Source organism: Anomaloglossus baeobatrachus, chromosome 7, assembly GCF_048569485.1.
Source record: "Anomaloglossus baeobatrachus isolate aAnoBae1 chromosome 7, aAnoBae1.hap1, whole genome shotgun sequence".
Taxonomy (NCBI): domain Eukaryota; kingdom Metazoa; phylum Chordata; class Amphibia; order Anura; family Aromobatidae; genus Anomaloglossus; species Anomaloglossus baeobatrachus.
In genome coordinates this window covers 311,095,338-311,119,000 of record NC_134359.1, presented here as the reverse complement: position 1 = coordinate 311,119,000, position 23,663 = coordinate 311,095,338, and the positions used below count along the sequence as shown (strand labels likewise).

General features: G+C 51.7%; 1 protein-coding gene across 1 annotated transcript in view; it reads left to right on the top strand.

The window, feature by feature from the left end:
• Positions 1-17,552: 17,552 nt before the first annotated feature.
• Positions 17,553-23,663, top strand: part of STK36 (serine/threonine kinase 36) — a 233,675-nt gene continuing 227,564 nt past the window's right edge. The window contains exon 1 of the mRNA XM_075318701.1: positions 17,553-17,603. The gene's annotated coding sequence lies outside the window, so the exon portion shown is untranslated. The remainder of the gene's footprint in view (positions 17,604-23,663) is intronic.

The window sequence follows — 23,663 nt, the reverse complement described above, 5'->3', positions numbered from 1 at the left end:
ATTCTGACAGAAGGAAGGCAGGATGATGGACTGAGATTGGTGAAAATCCGAAACCACCTTGGGAAGGAAGGAAGGGTCCAGCTGAAAACAATGCTGTCATCTCTGACGGTCAGGAAGGCTCCCGAAGAGACAAAGCCTGAAGTTCCCCGACTCTACGAGCAGACGGAATAGCCACAAGAAAAGCAGTCTGGTGAGAAAGAGAACGAATGTTACAAGAGGACAGTGTCCCAAAGGGTGACTGAGAAAATCCGGTAAGGACCACATTGAGATCTCAGCAAGGTGCCAGGACCCTCCGCCGCGGACAGAGCCTACTAGCGGACACCCTGAAACGGCGGATCCAGCGACGATCTGCCAGAGCCGGGACAAGACTGTACTAAGCGCCGAGATCAGCACCTTCAGGGTGCTGGGCCGAAGGCCTAAGTCCAATCCACTCTGGATGACCTCGAGAATCTGCGCAATGGTAGGCCGGAGCGGGTCAGGAGGCCGAGAACCACACCAGGAGGAAAATCTCATCCAGATTTCAGTGGAAATACTATTAGCCCCTGGTGTACGGTCCTTTTGTAGAGCAGCCACGACCTAGTCCGAAAGACCTTGGGCCTTCAGTGCTCGGGACTCAGAAGCCAGGCAGCCAACTGGAGCTCCTGGGGGACCGGATGGAATATCGGATCCTGAGACAGGAAACTGGGGTCTGAACCCAGGAGGACCGGTCCGTAGAGTCTGAGAGTCAGGACCAGGCAGTACCAACTCCGCCGCGGCCACAGAGGAGCTACCAGGATGGTCGTGGCACCGTCGTCCCTGATCGTCCTCAGGCTTCGCGCGATAAGAGGAGTAGGCGGGAAGGCGTAACGAGGCAAAAAGGACCAATTGAGGCAGAAGGCGTTCACCCCCAACGCGTTGCCCCGAGGGTTCAGGGAGACAAATGTTACGACCTGGCGATTTCCTGCAGAAGCAAAGAGGTCTACCTCTGGAGTACCCCACCTTGCCACCAGAGAGCAGAACACCGCTTGGGCCAGACTCCACTCCCCTGGGTGAACATCCTGACGACTCAGGAAGTCTGCTTGAATGTGTAGGGATCCTTGTAGATGGACTGCAGAAAGGGACAGCAGGGACTGTCCTGCCCAGTGGAAGATCCGGGAGGACACAGACTTCAGGGCGCCGACCCAGTACTGCCCTGATGGCGGAGATGTGCCACTGTGGAGCCATTGTCCCAGTAGACTTGGACGTGAGTGTCCCGGATGGGATCCTGGGCAGCGAGGAGGGCTTCTCCGACCACCCCGAATTCCCGGTAGTTGGAGGACTGGGTGCCGACCTAAGGGCTCCAGCCCCCCTGAACTCAGAGTTTTCCACCATAGCCCCCCAGCCCCTCTGGCAGGCATCGGCTGCCAGTGTAACCAGGGGTGACCGGGTACAGGCAACCCCAACCATCAGGTTGTAGGGACACACCAGAGAAGGGACGAGAAGACGGGTGCCGACAGGCTAAACCGGTGTACAGGGAGGAAGGGAGTCCGACCCAATGAACCAGGATATGATCCCATAGACAACGAGAGTGGGCCGGAGCCCACAAGACTGAGGGAATGCAGGACGTCATAAAACCCAGGCCCGATATAGCGCCTCGAAGGGTCGGGCGCGCTTGTCTATGAACATTGAGAGTATGGCCAGCAGCGTCAATCTGTGTTCCTCTGGGGGAAGTATGCCCGTCAGGTTGAGGCCAACTCTGCAACGGAGGAAGGTGACCACCTCAACCCTGATCTTTGAAAAGAGCCTTGGAGCCGAGAAGAACCCGAAGGGAAGTATCTGTAAGTGGAAATGAAGCATGGTCCCTCCGTGCAGAACCGCAATTTTGAGGTACTGCCGGAAACAAGGATGGAAGGGCACATGGAACTAGGCGTCCCTCAGGGCAATCGAGGCCAACAGGTGGCGGAGACCGCTCCAGATGGTGTGTTGACAAGGAAGAGACGGAGAAGCGACCTAACCCTACTTCCCGACTCGGGACAGAGAAACGACCCCCGAACGGATTAACTCCCGAATCATCGAGCACAGGAGATTCTGAGAACCCTGTGACGGCAGGGCCGCTACCCATAGACCCGCTGAGATGAGCTTGTAGGACCCCTGGCCAGGTGGAGAAGGCCCGCCACTGGGGAAGAAAGGCAGAGAGCCGTCCCCCCACCCGAGCCGACACACTGTTCGTCATGCAGAGGACTTTGTGGATGGGAAGGGATGAGAAAAGTACTCCCCTCACCCTAAGGGTAGTTCCCACGGTCAGACTCACCGCTCCCCCTGGGCTGGGAGGCCCGAGGTATCGAGGGACCAAAGGACCGTTGCCTGGAGGGTGTATCCGGTATGCCCGACGATCAGTCGCCCTGTCCAGAATATCATCCAGGGCAGGCCCAACCCCTAAACAGACGGGAGCAAGCCGCAGTGTGGAAGTAGAGTCCCTACTCCAAGCCTAGAGCTCGTCTGTCCGAGGTAGCCAAGACTGAGGTCCTGGCAGCCAGGCGGACCGACTACACAGAGGAACCTGTCAAACTAGTTGCCTTCCTAAGTAAGGGAAGGGATTCCAGTACTCATCCCTAGGAGCACCCCAGGAAATGAGCCTCCACTGGTCGAGCCTCCGAAGGAGGGACAGGGGGACCTAAAAGGAGGCAGTATGGGCCCGATGGGAGACGACGAAGCCTCCCAGGACTTCTTCATGAGACTCCTGACCGAACTATCAGATTCCCAAGCTGGTAATCGGCCGCAAGGGGGAGCGCTGATTGTAGAGCGACCTTGGCCACCTGCATGGGAATCTCCCAAAGCAACCCAGAACTCTCCAGGGGAAACAGTGTCAGAGGACACTCCAAAAAGCTCCTCAAGGAAATCCCATTCTAGAGAGAAGATCCAGGACAGTAGCATGGACAAGAAACCCCCTTGCCCAGTGGTTTTCAGGGCCGCGAACATTTCGCCCTGAACGGAGGGGAGGAACCTACTCATCCTCCAACCCCATAGTGCACCCAACTGCTCCATTAAGATCCCCCAATCATCTCCGGGAAAAAGAAAAGACCGGTCAGGCCTCCCGGAGGAAAACCTTTATCAGGACCCACCGAGGCGGAATCAGCCTCAGGATCAGACGACTGGAGGTAACTGTTTTGTGGCAGAAGGGTCAGCAGCAGGGAGGGAGGCTAGCGAGGCCTGAAGCTCCTGTATCAACATGGACCGCAGCCTGGCACAAGGGACGGTGTGCAGCCCTAAGCAGCTATACACACGATGCCTGCCCTCTCCACTCAACGGAACAGAGAGGCGTCATCAGACCAGGCAGCCAGCCCATGTCCCAATACAGCATATCCAGGAGTGTCCACTGGGATTCAACTCCCAAGCTCACACACTCACCAGTAGCCCATGGAAGGGACAGACGTACACTGCTGGCAAAGTTTCCGTAGCCTTGCACACTTGTCAGACGTGACACAAATACCAGCAGGCACCTCCTCCTGGAAACCACTCACCATGTCAGCCTGATACCAGGCATAAGGGACCGTCCCTCAGCCTTTTACTGAAGCAGGGGGAAACGCTGGGCTCTGCAGAAGCAGAGGAAGACCTGACAGTGCACACAGAAGAATCCTTACCGTGGTTCTGATGCCTTCCGGGCAGCCTTCCTGTGGAAAGGCCTGCCCCCCCCCCCCCAGCGACTGGTGATGTTCCCCGCCTCCTGCAGCAGGTCCCCGACAGGCCGTGTCAGCGTCGGCGTGTCCTCCACGCTGCCTCCGCAAACCGGAAGCGCTCAACCGGAAGTTCGCAAGACCGGAAGTCCCGCCCCCGGGAGCACTTCCGGATCGCTCCGGCAGCGTGCATGCAGGAAGCGGCCGGCGGCTCAGGGAGGACGCCGGCCAGGGAGCTCAACAGCCTGCATCACCCCAGAGGAGGTTCCGGAAGGCTGGAGCAGCGGTCCCCCACAGCGTGAGGGAACAGCAAGGGAGGAGCGGTGAAGGCCCGACCGATGCTTTCCGGCTTAAGGTAACAGGGGAAGAAAAAAAAAAAAAATATTATACTGTAGTTCGCCGGCCACCACAGCATAGGAGAAAATAAAAACCTCTCCATGCCCCATGGGGACAGGAAAGACACTGGCTGTGGGAGGTGGGAGGGTCCTTTTAAACCTCTTGAACTTCCTGTCCCAATTAGGGCGTGGAGAGACAACCTCCTATGCTGTCGTGGAAGGGACTAGAGAAAATGGGTCCGCAGAAATCCATTTGGACGTCCCACGTCGCCTCTGGACCTTCTAGAATATGGGGGCACGTTCAGGGAACGTATCCCCCATTTTCTAGAAGGGCAGACCCTCCATTTGAGGAGAGTGGGTGCCAAAAATCTGCACCCACTCTCCCCGGGTCACAGCTGCAGAGTGCGAGCAGCAGCCAGCAAAGCTCTCTGAACACAGTGCTGGCTGTCAGCTGCTCTGCACATGTGACCGCACTGACCGGCGCCTACTGGGAAGGAGGAGGGGGCCGCGGGGGATCAGCGCTGCGACCGGACAGGTAAGGGGGAATAGGGGGTGACCTGGCAGGGCCTGGGGGGCATTTTTCTGTCGCATGTCTCAAGGCACATGCGACAGAAATCATAGGAGCAGGGCGGCCGGTGCGCTACTGTGCGCGCGGCCATTTTGGATTTTCGGGGGGGGGGGGGGGGGGGGGGGTCGGGGGTCGGAGATCGGGGCGGGCACTTTGGCGACACCGGGGGCTTTGCAGGACTTTCCCAGGAAGTGAGGTCAACAGGAAACCTCTTGACCTCACTTCCAGGTAAATGCCTGCGTTCTGGTATGCCGACAAAGCCCGCGGACCGCAACAAAAAAAAGCAGCTCACTGCGGTGTAGCTGCGTTCTGACCCCACATCATTGATTTAATTAGGGAGAGAACGCAGCCACACCGCACAAAAGAAGTGACATGCTGCTTTTCTTTCCGCACCGATTTTTGGCATCCAAAACGCTGCGTTTAGAAACGCAGCGTGTGCACTGATTTTTCGGCTTTCTCATACACTTTGCTGGGAAAGCTGAACGCATGCAGTTTGCCACTGAAACGCTGCGGTTCTAAACGCAGCGTTTCCGCGGTAAAAAACGCAACGTGTGCACACAGCGTTAAGCTGGGTTTACACACTGCAACATCTCAAACGACATTGCTGTAACGTCACCGGTTTTGTGACGCAATAGCGATGTTGTTTGCGATGTTGCAGTGTGTGAATCACATCAGCGACCCGACCCCTGCTGTGAAGTTGCTGATCGCTACAAATCGTTCAGGACGATTCCTAGGTCCTTTGTTTCCCGCTGTGCAGCATGCATCGCTACAAAGTTTCAGTGTGTGAAGACTTTGCAGCGACTTTGTTAGCAACTTCCCTTTCAAAAAGCTGCTTATCAACGTCCCCAACAACCAGCTAGGTCGCTCTGCAGGTCCGGATCGCTGTTGCGTGGTTGGCCAGGTTTGCCTGTTTGACAGCTCACCAGCGACTTAACAGAGACTTAGGGAGGTCGCTATTGCGTCACAAAACCGGTGACGTTACAGCGATGTCCTTTGCGATGTTGCAGTGTGTAAACCCAGCTTTAGTGTGACACCACCTCTAGGGACAGAAGCAAGAAGCACTGTAGGGGGTGAGTCCCATTTTTTGGACAGTTGGGAGTAAACAATGGACAATCAAGAAATGGGGGTTTAACAAAAAGAAAGCAAATGGTAACAGAGCTAAGATAATTAACCTGCAGATAAGATAAGGAATACACAGAATGAATGGAGCAAGGCTCCTAAAATATGAACCTAAACAAAATGATACACAACCCCTCCAAATCACACTATCACAACCTCTCCCCCCTCAATAAGTGAGTGTGCCATGAGGTCTACACAGACCTCTGGCCACCTCATTTAAGTCCATGTTGCTCAGCTGTGGATAGTCCCTTGTACAGCGGTAGGGTGGAAGGACAAGCTTCCCTTTGTGTCCTTCACTCAAACTGTTTCCTGCACCCACAAATCAGCATTGTAGATCTCCCACATCATTTCCTAAGAGAATATCTGCAAAGTCCAGATCTACAGTCGCCTTTAGGATATTCCTCCTTTGTCCTCCAGCCAATTTAATAACAATCCCTGGTCCATGATGCATCGCCTCTGGCCGAACCACCCGGGATCAGCTATTGTGAGAAATGCCCCAGAGTCACAAAATCCAATGACTCTGTCCATCCAGCAAGACCTCTTGTAAGTGCTTACTTTGATGGTAAGAGGAACTCGGGGCTGTGGCTCGCACCCCATAAACCCCTAATGGCCGACCACGAGTGTCTGAGTCATTAGGCAAGTCATCTTGAAGGGGTGAGAACTCTTCCCCCCTTATATTTGGCTGTAAAGAATGAACAGGTGGATTTGGTGCAAGGTCATTCCTCAATCGACCAGCAGGGCAAGTGTTTTGCAAATGCCCAGGCTGCCCACATCGATAACAGGTCCTCTGTGTCGTGCTCCTTCTAATGTGCATTCTGGAGAAGGCAGTATGAGAACCTGGTGACAAAGGCCGGAGGCCATACACTCCAACAGGGGCATCTATGGTGCAGGGGTCAGCGGTACACTCCGATGGAGGTGGTGGTAGCTCTTCCTCAGACCGGATGGAATGCACAAAATGCACCGGATGAGGTGCAGGTTAAGGGGCTCCCTCCGGGTACTTGCAAGACAACTGGATTGCAGGTGCTCAGATTGTCCGCACCCATAACATCTCCTCTCTGTGATACCCCAGGGCGTGGTCGGAACTGTTGGGGCCCAGGATTGGTGAGCTGTGGTTGGCATCGGCCTGCAGCTGCGTGGAGGGGCAGATATAACCGGAGGAGGTCTGGGGCGCAGGAGCAGGCAGTGGCTTGTTGTCCAGAAGCCTCCTCCATTGCGGTCGGATAGTAAGGGTCTCATCAGCCAGAGCAGCAGCTCTATACAAGGTGCACGGCGTGAGCTCTCTGACCCACTCCCATATTTCTGAGGGACACTTGTACAGAAATTGTTCTATAAGAAATACCTGTATAACGTCTCCACAGTGAAGGCGTCTTCCGCTTCCAGCCATCTCCGACATGCCTGGGTCATCTTATGGGCATACATCCTAAACGATCCCCCCTGTGGTGCATGGGAGGTCTCGGAACTGTGTCCTATGTGAGTCTGGGGTGATGGCATGGTAATCCAGGATAGTCCGCTTTACAATGTTATAATCCCGGTTCTGGTGTGAGTTAATGGTGCGATAAGCCTCTGCCAGGCTTCTGTTCAGGAGTCCCACTAACAAACGCACCCAGCCAGAGTGGGGAACCTCCATCATGACACACTGCTGCTCAAAGTCCTTGAAGAACCCCTCCACATCTCCGGAAGCCTCATCAAATGGCTTGAAGTCCGCCCGGGTAATCCATACAGGCTCCCAGATCACTGGGTTTACACTCCAACTCGCATTACTCTCTCTGCCGGACTCCATTGCTTCTTGTCTCCTCTGTGCTCGACGAGCAGCCTGCTCCTTATATTCCTGAGATACACCGGGGCCAAGGGCTGCCATCTCTTCTTCATACCCCACCAACCACTGGCTTTTTGGGGCAGGGATCCCTGTCTCCAGTGTTTGTCCATCAGACATCTGAGAGGAGGTGGTCTGGCTCTCACCCAGAAAGTAGTTCAATTAAGGCTTCTTTACTCAGTCCCTGGTAGCTCAGGCCCAGACCTCTGGCTCTCTCTGGATACAGTCCAGTTTCTGTATTCTGTGGGTGGATCTCCATTGGACTGTGCTCTGTTGATCCCACCGCTGCCACCAGTTGTCACAGGGTCCTTCTCCCATATCACACAATCAACAGAGCGAGAGATGAGTGAGCAACCCAAAGAACATTTATTCCAAGCAAAACAGAAGATCCATCAAATAATCCACCACACAGAGGGTAAAATAGTCCAGGGACACGGATACAGTCCAGTAAGGGATAAATGTCTCTCTGGGGAGTCTCAGCTTCTCCCACAGAGGATGAATCTTCCTTCTCTCTTCTCCACACTGACTGAACAATCCCCCCAGGTAAGCAGAGAGTTTGGGTAAATTCCAGGCTCCCCTCCCCCACACCTAGGCACAGAAGAACTATAGGGGGTGAGTACCAGTATCTGAAGAGCTGGAGAGTAAACAATGGATAGTCAAATGGGGGTTTAAAAAAGAAAGCAAATGGTAACTAAGCTAAGTTAATTAACTTGCAGACAAGATAAGGAATACACATAATGAATGGAGCAAGGCTCATAAAATATGAACCTAGACAAAGTGATACAGAAGCCCCCATTATCACACCATTACACGGCAGCGGCGGGATCAGAGCAGAAGAAATGGAGGACAACAGCCAATCGACGTCTGAAACCAGAACCTCAGGATACAGGAACTGGACTGTGGCGAGTCTACAAACAAAGGCCCGTGAATTAGGTGTCGGCTACAAAGGACTCTCTAAGGAGCAACTAATTGAGGCATTGGAACACGCTTGCCTGCAAGATGGCACCGAGGAACAATTTCCACAGCAAGGGGAGCAAAGACGGGAGCCGGAGGTGAATACCCAAAAAAGTCAATGGGTTGTGTGGTACAAGGAAAAGATGGCACTGCTTGGAGATGAGGCCACCATAGAAGATAAGAGGGAGGCCATGCGTGGAGCTGAAGAGAAGGAGCGCAGGATGGAGGAGATGGCATTGCTGGATAAGCAGCTCGCTGTGGAAGCCGCGAGAGGTTCCAGACAGACTGTAACCCCAGCACCCATCATGAGGGAACTTCCCAGAGTGTCCCGCAAAGACTTCAAGCAGTTTAATGAGGCTGCTGGTGACATTGAGGGCTTCTTCCAGGACTTTGAGCATCAGTGTCGATTAATGGAAGTCCCAGAAAGGGAGCGCGTCCGGCATCTGGTTGGGCTCTTAGAGGGTGGAGCTGCTGCAGCCTATAGAGCTATGGACCCTCGGTGGAACTGTGAGTATGCGGATATTAAACAGACTATTCTAGAACATTATGCTGTAACGCCAGACACTTACAGGACTCAGTTCCGTACTCTAGCATGTGATGAGGAAGTGTCCTTCAAGATGTATGCCCACAAACTCAAACATCTGTGGCATCGTTGGTTGGAGGCAGAGGAGGCCTTAACCTTGGAGACCGTCCTCCAGGTCCTCCTAAAAGAGCAGTTTTACTTCAAGTGCCCCGCTGAGATCCGGGAATGGGTGCGTGAAAGGAGACCAGCCACTGTGGAGGAAGCTGCAGCTCTAGCTGATGAGGCTCTCACCATCAAGCCTCAGTGGAAAAAACTACTACCCAGTGAGAAAAAAAAACACCAACCCCCCAACGCTGGTGGCCCCTGGTCCTTCTGGCCCCAATGTTCACCATCACCCTAGACCGTCAACTCATGGGAACCTTCGTGTGACTGTGCCTCGCATTACTCATGCTCCACCTTTGGGAATACGACGCGGAGGAAGAATCCCAGAGCGCAGATGTTATGGATGTGGGCAGCCTGGGCACATGCAATTCCAATGTCCAGGTGTTCGTAGACAGAACAGCTACAGACCGCCTTTGCCTGTTCATTACCTACAGACACCTTCACCAGGAGAAGAGCTGGATTCTGTGCCTGATGACTTGCCAAGTGACTCAGATATCCTGGCTCCCCTACCCGGAGTCTATGGGGTGCGAGCTCCAGCCACCTGTTCTTCTGATCTTCAGGACAAACATCTACAGGAGGTCGTGCTGGATGGCCAAAAAGTTGTTGGCTTCCGTGACACTGGGGCTTTCCTCACCATAGCCGATCCCCGAGTAATTCAACCACAAGCAATTCAAAAGGGACCAGGAATTGCCATTGAACTGGCAGGAGGTACCCAGAGATATATTCCAAGAGCGAGTGTGACCCTGGATTATGGCTTTGGGGCAAAACAATGTGTGGTCGGTGTGATGAGCGGCCTCCCTGCAGACGTTCTTCTAGGAAATGATGTGGGGAATCTTCATTGCCACTTTGTCGGTGCGGTAACCAGAAGTCAAGCCAAGAGAGCAGCCCATGTGGACGTGTACAACCCATCCATGGAACTGAGGCCACCAGAACTGCCATTACAGCCGGTGAGTGATTCTTCTTGTGGGGATAATATGAATGTTACTTGGGATAAAGTTCAGTTTAGACAAGAAGTAGAGACTGACCCCACCCTTGCTAGTTTTAGAACTCGGGCTGAAATAGGGCAGCTAGGGGAAAACGGAGAAAGAATTATCAGAGAAAATGGACTTCTGTATCGGGTTGCCAATGCCGACTCCCTAGATAAGCCCTGGACTTATAGCAAACAGCTGATTGTTCCTCAGAAGTACAGAATTCCCCTATTACACCTGGCTCATGACATTCCTACGGCTGGCCATCAAGGCAAAACCCGCACCGAGAGACGATTGACTCAAACTTTTTATTGGCCGGGGATTTCCCAAGCAGTGGCGCATTTCTGCCGAACTTGTGACATATGTCAGCGTAGAGGGCGACCCGGAGATCACCCAAAAGCACCCCTGCAACCGCTCCCTATAATAGAAGAACCCTTTCAAAGAGTAGCTGTTGATATCATTGGACCTCTGGCTAAACCAAGTAAATCTGGAAAGCAGTACATTCTCACTGTTGTGGACTACGCCACCCGATATCCAGAAGCCGTGGCCTTGTCAAGTATCTCTGCAGCCAAGGTGGCCGAGGCCTTGGTTATTATTTTTACCAGAGTAGGATTCCCCAGTGAGATCTTGTCGGACCAAGGCTCCAAGTTTATGTCAGAGTTGGTCCAGTGTCTGTGGCGCACCTGTGGAGTACGAGCGATCCGAACGACCCCGTATCATCCCCAAACAAATGGACTTTGTGAACGATTCAACGGCACTCTGAAGAATATGCTGAGGGCCTTCACGGACCGAGATTCAGACTGGGAGAAGTACCTACCCCATCTCTTGTTTGCCTATCGGGAAGTTCCCCAGGAGTCCACTGGGTTCTCCCCCTTTGAACTACTCTATGGAAGAAAGGTCCGAGGACCCTTAACCCTGCTCAAGGAATACTGGGAGGGGCAAGTTGAAGATACAGGAACCCCTGTTGTCCCTTATGTCCTAAAGCTGCGAGAAACCTTGGCCCAACTTGCTAGTTTTGCACAGAGTCATTTGCGTATGGCTCAAACCAGACAGAAGACATGGTATGACTGTAACGCACGCTATCGGGAGTTTGTAGAAGGACAACAAGTCTTAATGATTGTTCCCCATCGGCAGAATAAACTGCAGACCACATGGGAGGGTCCCTTCCGGGTTCTCAGAAAACTGAATGATACCAATTACCTTCTTGCTTTAGATGATCAGGGGCTAAGGCAAAAGACTGTCCATGTGAATATGATTAAGGAGTACCATGACCGGAACATTCCAATGATAGCAAGCTGTCGGTTGGCTTCAGAAGATGGTCAAGAGGATGAGGACTCTCTACCTGATCTCGTGGAAGCAGCGAGAGCCCCATCCACTGTGGAACAGGTTCCCCTGGGAGATTACCTGGACTCCTTACAGAAAATCCAGATGCTGGAAGTGCTTCAACAGAGACGGGCTGCTTTCTCATCCCAACCAGGTCGAACCACCGTCACCCAACATCATGTGGACACTCAGGGCATCCGTCCCATACAACTGGCTCCTTACCGGGTACCTGAATCAGTTCGAAACACCATGCAGCACGAACTGGAGGAGATGTTACAGCTTGGGGTAATCCAGGCCTCCCATAGCCCTTGGGCCTCCCCTGTGGTGTTAGTACCCAAGAAGGATGGGAGTACTCGATTTTGTGTGGACTATCGGCGACTAAACGACCATACCGTCAGCGATCCTTACCCAATGCCTCGTATTGACGAACTTCTAGACCGACTGGCTGGGTCCCGATATGTCACTACCTTGGATCTCAGTAAGGGATACTGGCAGATCCCTCTAACGGATGAAGGGAGAGAACGGTCCGCTTTTATAACCCCCTTTGGTCTGTATGAATTTCTAAGCATGCCTTTTGGAATGAAAAATGCCCCGGCCACCTTCCAGAGAATGGTGGATCAGATCCTCCGGGGATGTGATGACTTTGCTTGTGCCTACTTGGATGATATCGCCGTCTTCAGCCACACATGGGAGGAACATCTGAATCAAGTAGCCATTATTTTGGACCTGATTCTTGCAGCCGGCCTAACTATTCGACCCGATAAATGCCAATTGGGGATGGGGGAAGTCCAGTACCTAGGACATAGAGTGGGAGGAGGGAAGCTCCGACCTGAGCCTGCCAAAATCCAGGCTATTAGAGACTGGCCTGTACCCCAAACTAAGAAACAAGTTATGGCTTTTCTGGGCACTGCCAGTTATTACCGAAAATTTGTTTCTCATTTCAGTACTGTGGCCAAGCCTCTTACCGACCTGACCAAGAAAACAATGCCCCGGCTGGTAATCTGGACTCCAGCCTGTGATGAGGCTTTTAACCGGCTGAAGGATGCTTTGATCTGCGATCCTGTCCTGGCTGCTCCAGACTACAAGAGGAGATTCATTGTGCAAACGGATGCCTCTGCTTATGGACTGGGAGCTGTCCTCAGCCAGGTGAATGCAGCTGGGGACGAGCACCCCATCGCCTATCTCAGCCGGAAACTGCTGGACCGAGAAGTGGCCTATGCAACTGTTGAGAAGGAATGTCTGGCTGTAGTGTGGGCCCTTAAGAAACTACGGCCGTATCTGTATGGACGGGAATTCACTGTGGTTACTGATCACAATCCCCTCACCTGGCTGAACAGAGTCTCTGGGGACAATGGACGCTTACTGCGATGGAGCCTGGCTCTGCAGCCCTATAACTTTACCATACAATATAGAAGGGGCAGCCAACACCAAAATGCAGATGGACTGTCCAGGCAAGAGGAGCCCTGAGTCCTGTCAGCCATGCCTGCGTGTACTTAACCAGCGACCTGTAGAGGTCCCTAGTACGTACACAAGTTGGGAGGGGAAGGAATTGTCATGATGTATTTTACCTTCTCACTGTATTTGCTGTAATACTATGTCAGGATGTGATGTCACTTTCCTTTGGTTGTACTTACTGAACACTTTGAAATGTCTTGGGATGTAAGTAACCATACCTTCCCCCCATCTCCTGTGTCTCTGGGCCCATAATGCAATTATCTCTTGTCCACACAGCCAGGGGAACTTCTCATTGTTTCGTAAGCAGTGGATAACGCCAACTACACAAACCTGTAGACATCTCGGAGCCAACCTTCTAGAATCTTCTAGTGGGCCCAACCATTGCATAGACCCCTACCCTTGAGGGGCGGGCCCACGAGCTCAAACAATTCACTCCTGTTTCTAAATGCAGTTGGGAGTTGAGTTTTTGAAGAGGAAGGGAGCGAGATCTGAATCTGCGGACAGACCTCGCCGTCCAGTGGATTGTGTGGGATTTCTGGGACTCTGAAAAGGACTATTACGTTGTGATCTGGCACTTTGGATTATCGGGAGGTGCCCCCGAATCTGTTTTATTTGGACTTGTCGTGTGCTGTTCCTGTATTCCTGTTAGTAAACCTGTTGGATCATCCTCGGCCTGTTGTCTCTCTTTGCTCTGATGTACACCCCGTCACAAACGCATACAGATATATAACACCACCCCACCCCCCACAACCATAACCCCACCCACGTCCTGCGCCACATCCAGCTCATCCAGGTAGATGGACTGAAGAACCTCCAACTCCTGAGAAAGTGACCTGAAGATGCGGAAGCAGAAAAAGGAATGAATGACATCCCCTACACTGGGGGTAGTGGATAAAAAGAGTACACCCCAACACCAGGAGCAGCAAATAAAGAGTATGGGTATAAACACCCCCGCCCTTACAGGTATATAACACCACGGCACCCCAACGTCCAACACTTAGGGTATATAACACCTCCCGACACCAGCGGATAAAAAGTACGGGTACATAATACCCCCTGCCCTCGACACTACAAGTATGTACACACACCCCCCCCCCCCGACAGCGGGAGCAGCAGATAACAAAAAAACAAAAAAAAACGGGTATATAACACCCCCGCCCCCAACACTACAGGTATTTAACCCCTCCCCAGACACTGGCGTATTAAAATAAATAAATAAATAAATAAATACATAGAAACACACCCTCCCCAACACTACAAGTATATAACACCCCAGACCTTACCCCGACACTGCAGGTGTACAACATGACCCCTTTGGGAGCGGTGCACACAGGCCTATAACCCCCGACCACCCGGGAGCGGTGCACACAGGCCTATAACCCCCGACCACCCGGGAGCGGTGCACACAGGCCTATAACCCCCGACCACCCGGGAGCGGTGCACACAGGCCTATAACCCCCGACCACCCGGGAGCGGTGCACACAGGCCTATAACCCCCGACCACCCGGGAGCGGTGCACACAGGCCTATAACCCCCGACCACCCGGGAGCGGTGCACACAGGCCTATAACCCCCGACCACCCGGGAGCGGTGCACACAGGCCTATAACCCCCGACCACCCGGGAGCGGTGCACACAGGCCTATAACCCCCGACCACCCGGGAGCGGTGCACACAGGCCTATAACCCCCGACCACCCGGGAGCGGTGCACACAGGCCTATAACCCCCGTCCACCCGGGAGCGGTGCACACAGGCCTATAACCCCCGTCCACCCGGGAGCGGTGCACACAGGCCTATAACCCCCGACCACCCGGGAGCGGTGCACACAGGCCTATAACCCCCGACCACCCGGGAGCGGTGCACACAGGCCTATAACCCCCGACCACCCGGGAGCGGTGCACACAGGCCTATAACCCCCGACCACCCGGGAGCGGTGCACACAGGCCTATAACCCCCGACCACCCGGGAGCGGTGCACACAGGCCTATAACCCCCGACCACCCGGGAGCGGTGCACACAGGCCTATAACCCCCGACCACCCGGGAGCGGTGCACACAGGCCTATAACCCCCGACCACCCGGGAGCGGTGCACACAGGCCTATAACCCCCGACCACCCGGGAGCGGTGCACACAGGCCTATAACCCCCGACCACCCGGGAGCGGTGCACACAGGCCTATAACCCCCGACCACCCGGGAGCGGTGCACACAGGCCTATAACCCCCGACCACCCGGGAGCGGTGCACACAGGCCTATAACCCCCGACCACCCGGGAGCGGTGCACACAGGCCTATAACCCCCGACCACCCGGGAGCGGTGCACACAGGCCTATAACCCCCGACCACCCGGGAGCGGTGCACACAGGCCTATAACCCCCGACCACCCGGGAGCGGTGCACACAGGCCTATAACCCCCGACCACCCGGGAGCGGTGCACACAGGCCTATAACCCCCGACCACCCGGGAGCGGTGCACACAGGCCTATAACCCCCGACCACCCGGGAGCGGTGCACACAGGCCTATAACCCCCGACCACCCGGGAGCGGTGCACACAGGCCTATAACCCCCGACCACCCGGGAGCGGTGCACACAGGCCTATAACCCCCGACCACCCGGGAGCGGTGCACACAGGCCTATAACCCCCGACCACCCGGGAGCGGTGCACACAGGCCTATAACCCCCGACCACCCGGGAGCGGTGCACACAGGCCTATAACCCCCGACCACCCGGGAGCGGTGCACACAGGCCTATAACCCCCGACCACCCGGGAGCGGTGCACACAGGCCTATAACCCCCGACCACCCGGGAGCGGTGCACACAGGCCTATAACCCCCGACCACCCGGGAGCGGTGCACACAGGCCTATAACCCCCGACCACCCGGGAGCGGTGCACACAGGCCTATAACCCCCGACCACCCGGGAGCGGTGCACACAGGCCTATAACCCCCGACCACCCGGGAGCGGTGCACACAGGCCTATAACCCCCGACCACCCGGGAGCGGTGCACACAGGCCTATAACCCCCGACCACCCGGGAGCGGTGCACACAGGCCTATAACCCCCGACCACCCGGGAGCGGTGCACACAGGCCTATAACCCCCGACCACCCGGGAGCGGTGCACACAGGCCTATAACCCCCGACCACCCGGGAGCGGTGCACACAGGCCTATAACCCCGACCACCCGGGAGCGGTGCACACAGGCCTATAACCCCCGACCACCCGGGAGCGGTGCACACAGGCCTATAACCCCCGACCACCCGGGAGCGGTGCACACAGGCCTATAACCCCCGACCACCCGGGAGCGGTGCACACAGGCCTATAACCCCCGACCACCCGGGAGCGGTGCACACAGGCCTATAACCCCCGACCACCCAAGAGCGGTGCACACAGGCCTATAACCCCCGACCACCCGGAAGCGTATACAGGTGTATAACACCCTTGCCCCCAACACTACAGGTATATAACCCCCGACACCAGGGGCCGCCGTATAACAACACTACAGGCATATAGCCGCCCGACACCAGGGGCCGCCGTATAATAACACTACAGGTATATAACCCCGACACCAGGGGCCGCCGTATAATAACACTACAGGTATATAACCCCCGACACCAGAGGCCGCCGTATAATAACACTACAGGTATATAACCCCGACACCAGGGGCCGCCGTATACTAACACTACAGGTATATAACCCCCGACACCAGGGGCCGCCGTATACTAACACTACAGGTATATAACCCCCGACACCAGGGGCCACCGTATACTAACACTACAGGTATATAACCCCCGACACCAGGGGCCACCGTATAATAACACTACAGGTATATAACCCCGACACCAGGGGCCGCCGTATAATAACACTACAGGTATATAGCCCCCCGACTCCAGGGGTCGCTGTATAATAACACTACAGGTATATAGCCCCCGGACACCAGGGGCCGCCGTATAATAACACTACAGGTATATAACCCCCGACACCAGAGGCCGCCGTATAATAACACTACAGGTATATAACCCCCCGACACCAGGGGCCGCCGTATAATAACACTACAGGTATATAACCCCCGACACCAGGGGCCGCCGTATAATAACACTACAGGTATATAGCCCCCCGACACCAGGGGTCGCTGTATAATAACACTACAGGTATATAACCCCCGACACCAGGGGCCGCCGTATAATAACACTACAGGTATATAGCCCCCCGACACCAGGGGTCGCTGTATAATAACACTACAGGTATAATAACACTACAGGTATATAACCCCCGACACCAGAGGCCGCCGTATAATAACACTACAGGTATATAGCCCCCGGACACCAGGGGCCGCCGTATAATAAGACTACAGGTATAATAACACTACAGGTATATAGCCCCCCGACTCCAGGGGTCGCTGTATAATAACACTACAGGTATATAGCCCCCCGACTCCAGAGGCCGCCGTATAATAACACTACAGGTATATAAGCCACTGACAGGGGCCCTCGTGCAGGACCAATACCGTAGCCCTTTCAAGCCCAATGTCTCATTACAATGCAGCGCTACACCTGCTCCGGGGGTGGTAGTGGCCCCTGCACACGCTCCCCTGACACTCTGCCGGTTCTCACCCTTCTTCCTGCTCTTCCGCCATCTTCTCTGGACTTTGTGTCGCCGGTTGTGACGTCAGAGCCGCGCCACTGTTACTAGGCAACTAAAAGAAACCGGAAGTGCAGCGAGTCGGACGGACATTGTAAGCTCAACCGTCTTGTGAGCGGGTGCGTAGAGTTATCTGCTAATGCTATATATATATATATATATATAAAAAAAAAAATAATTCTATGTGTATACTGTGCGGATATAGGGCAGGGAGGTGTGTATATTGTGCGCATATAGGGCAGAGAGGTTTGTATATGTGTATACTGTGCGGATAGTGCAGAGAGGTGTGTATATTGTGAGGATATAGGGCAGAGAGGTGTGTGTATTGTGAGGATATAGGGCAGAGAGGTGTGTGTATTGTGCGGATATAGGGCAGAGAGGTGTGTGTATTGTGCGGATATAGGGCAGAGAGGTGTGTGTATTGTGCGGATATAGGGCAGAGAGGTGTGTATATTGTGAGGATATAGGGCAGAGAGGTGTGTGTATTGTGAGGATATAGGGCAGAGAGGTGTGTGTATTGTGCGGATATAGGGCAGAGAGGTGTGTGTATTGTGAGGATATAGGGCAGAGAGGTGTGTGTATTGTGCGGATATAGGGCAGAGAGGTGTGTGTATTGTGCGGATATAGGGCAGAGAGGTGTGTATATTGTGCGGATATAGGGCAGAGGGGTGTATATATGTGTATACTGTGCGGATATAGGGCAGAGAGGTGTGTATATGTGTATACTATGCGGATATAGTGCAGAGAGGTGTGTATATTGTGCGGATGTAGGGCAGAGAGGTGTGTATATTGTGTGGATATAGGGCAGAGGTGTGTATATTGTGTGGATATAGGGCAGAGGTGTGTATATTGTGTGGATATAGGGCAGAGGGATGTGTATATGTGTATACTGTGCATATATAGGGCAGAGGGGTGTGTATATGTGTATACTGTGCATATATAGGGCAGAGGGGTGTGTGTATATGTGTATACTGTGTGGATATAGGGCAGAGGGGTGTGTATATGTGTATACTGTGCGGAAATAGGGCAAAGGGGTGTGTATATGTGTATACTGTGCATATATAGGGCAGAGAGGGGTATGTATATGTGTATACTGTGCATATATAGGGCAGAGAGGGGTATGTATATGTGTATACTGTGCATATATAGGGCAGAGAGGGGTATGTATATGTGTATACTGTGCATATATAGGGCAGAGAGGGGTATGTATATGTGTATACTGTGCATATATAGGGCAGAGGGGTGTATACTGTGCGGATATAGGCCAGAGGGGTGTGTATATGTGTATACTGTGCATATATAAGGCAGAGGGGTGTGTATATGTGTATACTGTGCATATATAGGGCAGAGGGGTGTGTATATGTGTATACTGCGCATATATAGGGCAGAGAGGTGTGTATATGTGTATACTGTGCGGATATAGGGCAGAGAGGTGTATATATGTGTATACTGTGCATATATAGGGCAGAGGGGTGTATATATGTGTATACTGTGCATATATAGGGCAGAGGGGTGTGTATATGTGTATACTGTGCATATATAGGGCAGAGGGGTGTGTATATGTGTATACTGTGCATATATAGGGCAGAGGGGTGTGTATATGTGTATACTGTGCATATATAGGGCAGAGGGGTGTGTATATGTGTATACTGTGCATATATAGGGCAGAGGGGTGTGTATATGTGTATACTGTGCATATATAGGGCAGAGGGGTGTGTATATGTGTATACTGTGCATATATAGGGCAGAGGGGTGTGTATATGTGTATACTGTGCATATATAGGGCAGAGGGGTGTGTATATGTGTATACTGTGCATATATAGGGCAGAGGGGTGTATATGTGTATACTGTGCATATATAGGACAGAGGGGTGTGTATATGTGTATACTGTGCATATATAGGGCAGAGGGGTGTGTATATGTGTATACTGTGCATATATAGGGCAGAGGGGTGTGTATATGTGTATACTGTGCATATATAGGGCAGAGGGGTGTATATGTGTATACTGTGCATATATAGGGCAGAGGGGTGTATACTGTGCATATATAGGGCAGAGGGGTGTGTATATGTGTATTCTGTGCGGATATAGGGCAGAGGGGTGTGTATACTGTGCATATATAGGGCAGAGAGGTGTATATATGTGTATACTGTGCGGATATAGGGCAGAGGGGTGTGTATATGTGTATACTGTGCATATATAGGGCAGAGGGGTGTGTATATGTGTATACTGTGCATATATAGGGCAGAGGGGTGTGTATATGTGTATACTGTGCATATATAGGGCAGAGGGGTGTGTATATGTGTATACTGTGCATATATAGGGCAGAGGGGTGTATATGTGTATACTGTGTATATATAGGGCAGAGGGGTGTATACTGTGCATATATAGGGCAGAGGGGTGTGTATATGTGTATACTGTGCATATATAGGGCAGAGGGGTGTGTATATGTGTATACTGTGCATATATAGGGCAGAGGGGTGTGTATATGTGTATACTGTGCGGATATAGGGCAGAGGGGTGTGTATACTGTGCGGATATAGGGCAGAGAGGTGTATACATGTGTATACTGTGCGGATATAGGCCAGAGGGGTGTGTATATGTGTATACTGTGCATATATAGGGCAGAGGGGTGTGTATATGTGTATACTGTGCATATATAGGGCAGAGGGGTGTGTATATGTGTATACTGTGCATATATAGGGCAGAGGGGTGTGTATATGTGTATACTGTGCATATATAGGGCAGAGGGGTGTATATGGGTATATATAGGGCAGAGGGGTGTATACTGTGTGTATATATAGGGCAGAGGGGTGTATACTGTGCATATATAGGGCAGAGGGGTGTATATGTGTATACTGTGCATATATAGGGCAGAGGGGTGTGTATATGTGTATACTGTGCATATATAGGGCAGAGGGGTGTGTATATGTGTATACTGTGCATATATAGGGCAGAGGGGTGTGTATATGTGTATACTGTGCATATATAGGGCAGAGAGGGTTGTGTATATGTGTATACTCTGCGGATATAGGGCAGAGGGGTGTGTATATGTGTATACTGTGCATATATAGGGCAGAGAGGGGTATGTATATGTGTATACTGTGCATATATAGGGCAGAGGGGTGTGTATATGTGTATACTGTGCATATATAGGGCAGAGGGGTGTGTATATGTGTATACTGTGCATATATAGGGCAGAGGGGTGTGTATATGTGTATACTGCGCATATATAGGGCAGAGAGGTGTGTATATGTGTATACTGTGCGGATATAGGGCAGAGAGGTGTATATATGTGTATACTGTGCATATATAGGGCAGAGGGGTGTGTATATGTGTATACTGTGCATATATAGGGCAGAGGGGTGTATATGTGTATACTGTGCATATATAGGACAGAGGGGTGTGTATATGTGTATACTGTGCATATATAGGGCAGAGGGGTGTGTATATGTGTATACTGTGCATATATAGGGCAGAGGGGTGTGTATATGTGTATACTGTGCATATATAGGGCAGAGGGGTGTATATGTGTATACTGTGCATATATAGGGCAGAGGGGTGTATACTGTGCATATATAGGGCAGAGGGGTGTGTATATGTGTATTCTGTGCGGATATAGGGCAGAGGGGTGTGTATACTGTGCATATATAGGGCAGAGAGGTGTATATATGTGTATACTGTGCGGATATAGGGCAGAGGGGTGTGTATATGTGTATACTGTGCATATATAGGGCAGAGGGGTGTGTATATGTGTATACTGTGCATATATAGGGCAGAGGGGTGTGTATATGTGTATACTGTGCATATATAGGGCAGAGGGGTGTGTATATGTGTATACTGTGCATATATAGGGCAGAGGGGTGTATATGTGTATACTGTGTATATATAGGGCAGAGGGGTGTATACTGTGTGTATATATAGGGCAGAGGGGTGTATACTGTGCATATATAGGGCAGAGGGGTGTGTATATGTGTATACTGTGCATATATAGGGCAGAGGGGTGTGTATATGTGTATACTGTGCATATATAGGGCAGAGGGGTGTGTGTATATGTGTATACTGTGCGGATATAGGGCAGAGGGGTGTGTATATGTGTATACTGTGCGGATATAGGGCAGAGAGGTGTATACTGTGCGGATATAGGCCAGAGGGGTGTGTATATGTGTATACTGTGCATATATAGGGCAGAGGGGTGTGTATATGTGTATACTGTGCATATATAGGGCAGAGGGGTGTGTATATGTGTATACTGTGCATATATAGGGCAGAGGGGTGTGTATATGTGTATACTGTGCGGATATAGGGCAGAGGGGTGTGTATATGTGTATACTGTGCATATATAGGGCAGAGGGGTGTATATGTGTATATATAGGGCAGAGGGGTGTATACTGTGTGTATATATAGGGCAGAGGGGTGTATACTGTGCATATATAGGGCAGAGGGGTGTATATGTGTATACTGTGCATATATAGGGCAGAGGGGTGTGTATATGTGTATACTGTGCGGATATAGGGCAGAGGGGTGTGTATATGTGTATACTGTGCGGATATAGGGCAGAGAGGTGTATATATGTGTATACTGTGCATATATAGGGCAGAGGGGTGTATATATGTGTATACTGTGCATATATAGGGCAGAGGGGTGTGTATATGTGTATACTGTGCATATATAGGGCAGAGGGGTGTGTATATGTGTATACTGTGCATATATAGGGCAGAGGGGTGTGTATATGTGTATACTGTGCATATATAGGGCAGAGGGGTGTATATGTGTATATATAGGGCAGAGGGGTGTATACTGTGTGTATATATAGGGCAGAGGGGTGTATACTGTGCATATATAGGGCAGAGGGGTGTATATGTGTATACTGTGCATATATAGGGCAGAGGGGTGTGTATATGTGTATACTGTGCATATATAGGGCAGAGGGGTGTGTATATGTGTATACTGTGCATATATAGGGCAGAGGGGTGTGTATATGTGTATACTGTGCTCATATAGGGCAGAGGGGTGTGTATATGTGTATACTGTGCATATATAGGGCAGAGAGGGGTATGTATATGTGTATACTGTGCATATATAGGGCAGAGGAGTGTGTATATGTGTATACTGTGCATATATAGGGCAGAGGGGTGTGTATATGTGTATACTGTGCATATATAGGGCAGAGGGGTGTGTATATGTGTATACTGTGCATATATAGGGCAGGGGGGTGTGTATATGTGTATACTGTGCGGATATAGGGCAGAGGGGTGTGTATATGTGTATTTATACTGTGCATATCTAGGGCAGAGGGGTGTGTATATGTGTATACTGTGCATATATAGGGCAGAGGGGTGTGTAATTTGTATACTGTACATATATAGGGCAGAGGGGTGTGTATATGTGTATACTGTGCTGATATAGGGCAGAGGGGTGTGTATATGTGTATACTGTGCATATATAGGGCAGAGGGGTGTGTATATGTGTATACTGTGCGGATATAGGGCAGAGGGGTGTGTATATGTGTATACTGTGCATATATAGGGCAGAGGGGTGTGTATATGTGTATACTGTGCATATAGTTAGGTCCAGAAATATTTGGACAGTGACACAAGTTCTGTTATTTTAGCTGTTTACAAAAACATGTTCAGAAATACAATTCTATATATAATATGGGCTGAAAGTGCACACTCCCAGCTGCAATATGAGAGTTTTCACATCCAAATCGGAGAAAGGGTTTAGGAATCATAGCTCTGTAATGCATAGCCTCCTCTTTTTCAAGGGACCAAAAGTAATTGGACAAGGGACTCTAAGGGCTGCAATTAACTCTGAAGGCGTCTCCCTCGTTAACCTGTAATCAATGAAGTAGTTAAAAGGTCTGGGGTTGATTACAGGTGTGTGGTTTTGCATTTAGAAGCTGTTGCTGTGACCAGACAACATGCGGTCTAAGGAACTCTCAATTGAGGTGAAGCAGAACATCCTGAGGCTGAAAAAAAAGAAAAAATCTTTCAGAGAGATAGCAGACATGCTTGGAGTAGCAAAATCAACAGTCGGGTACATTCTGAGAAAAAAGGAATTGACTGGTGAGCTTGGGAACTCAAAAAGGCCTGGGCGTCCACGGATGACAACAGTGGTGGATGATCGCCGCATACTTTCTTTGGTGAAGAAGAACCCGTTCACAACATCAACTGAAGTC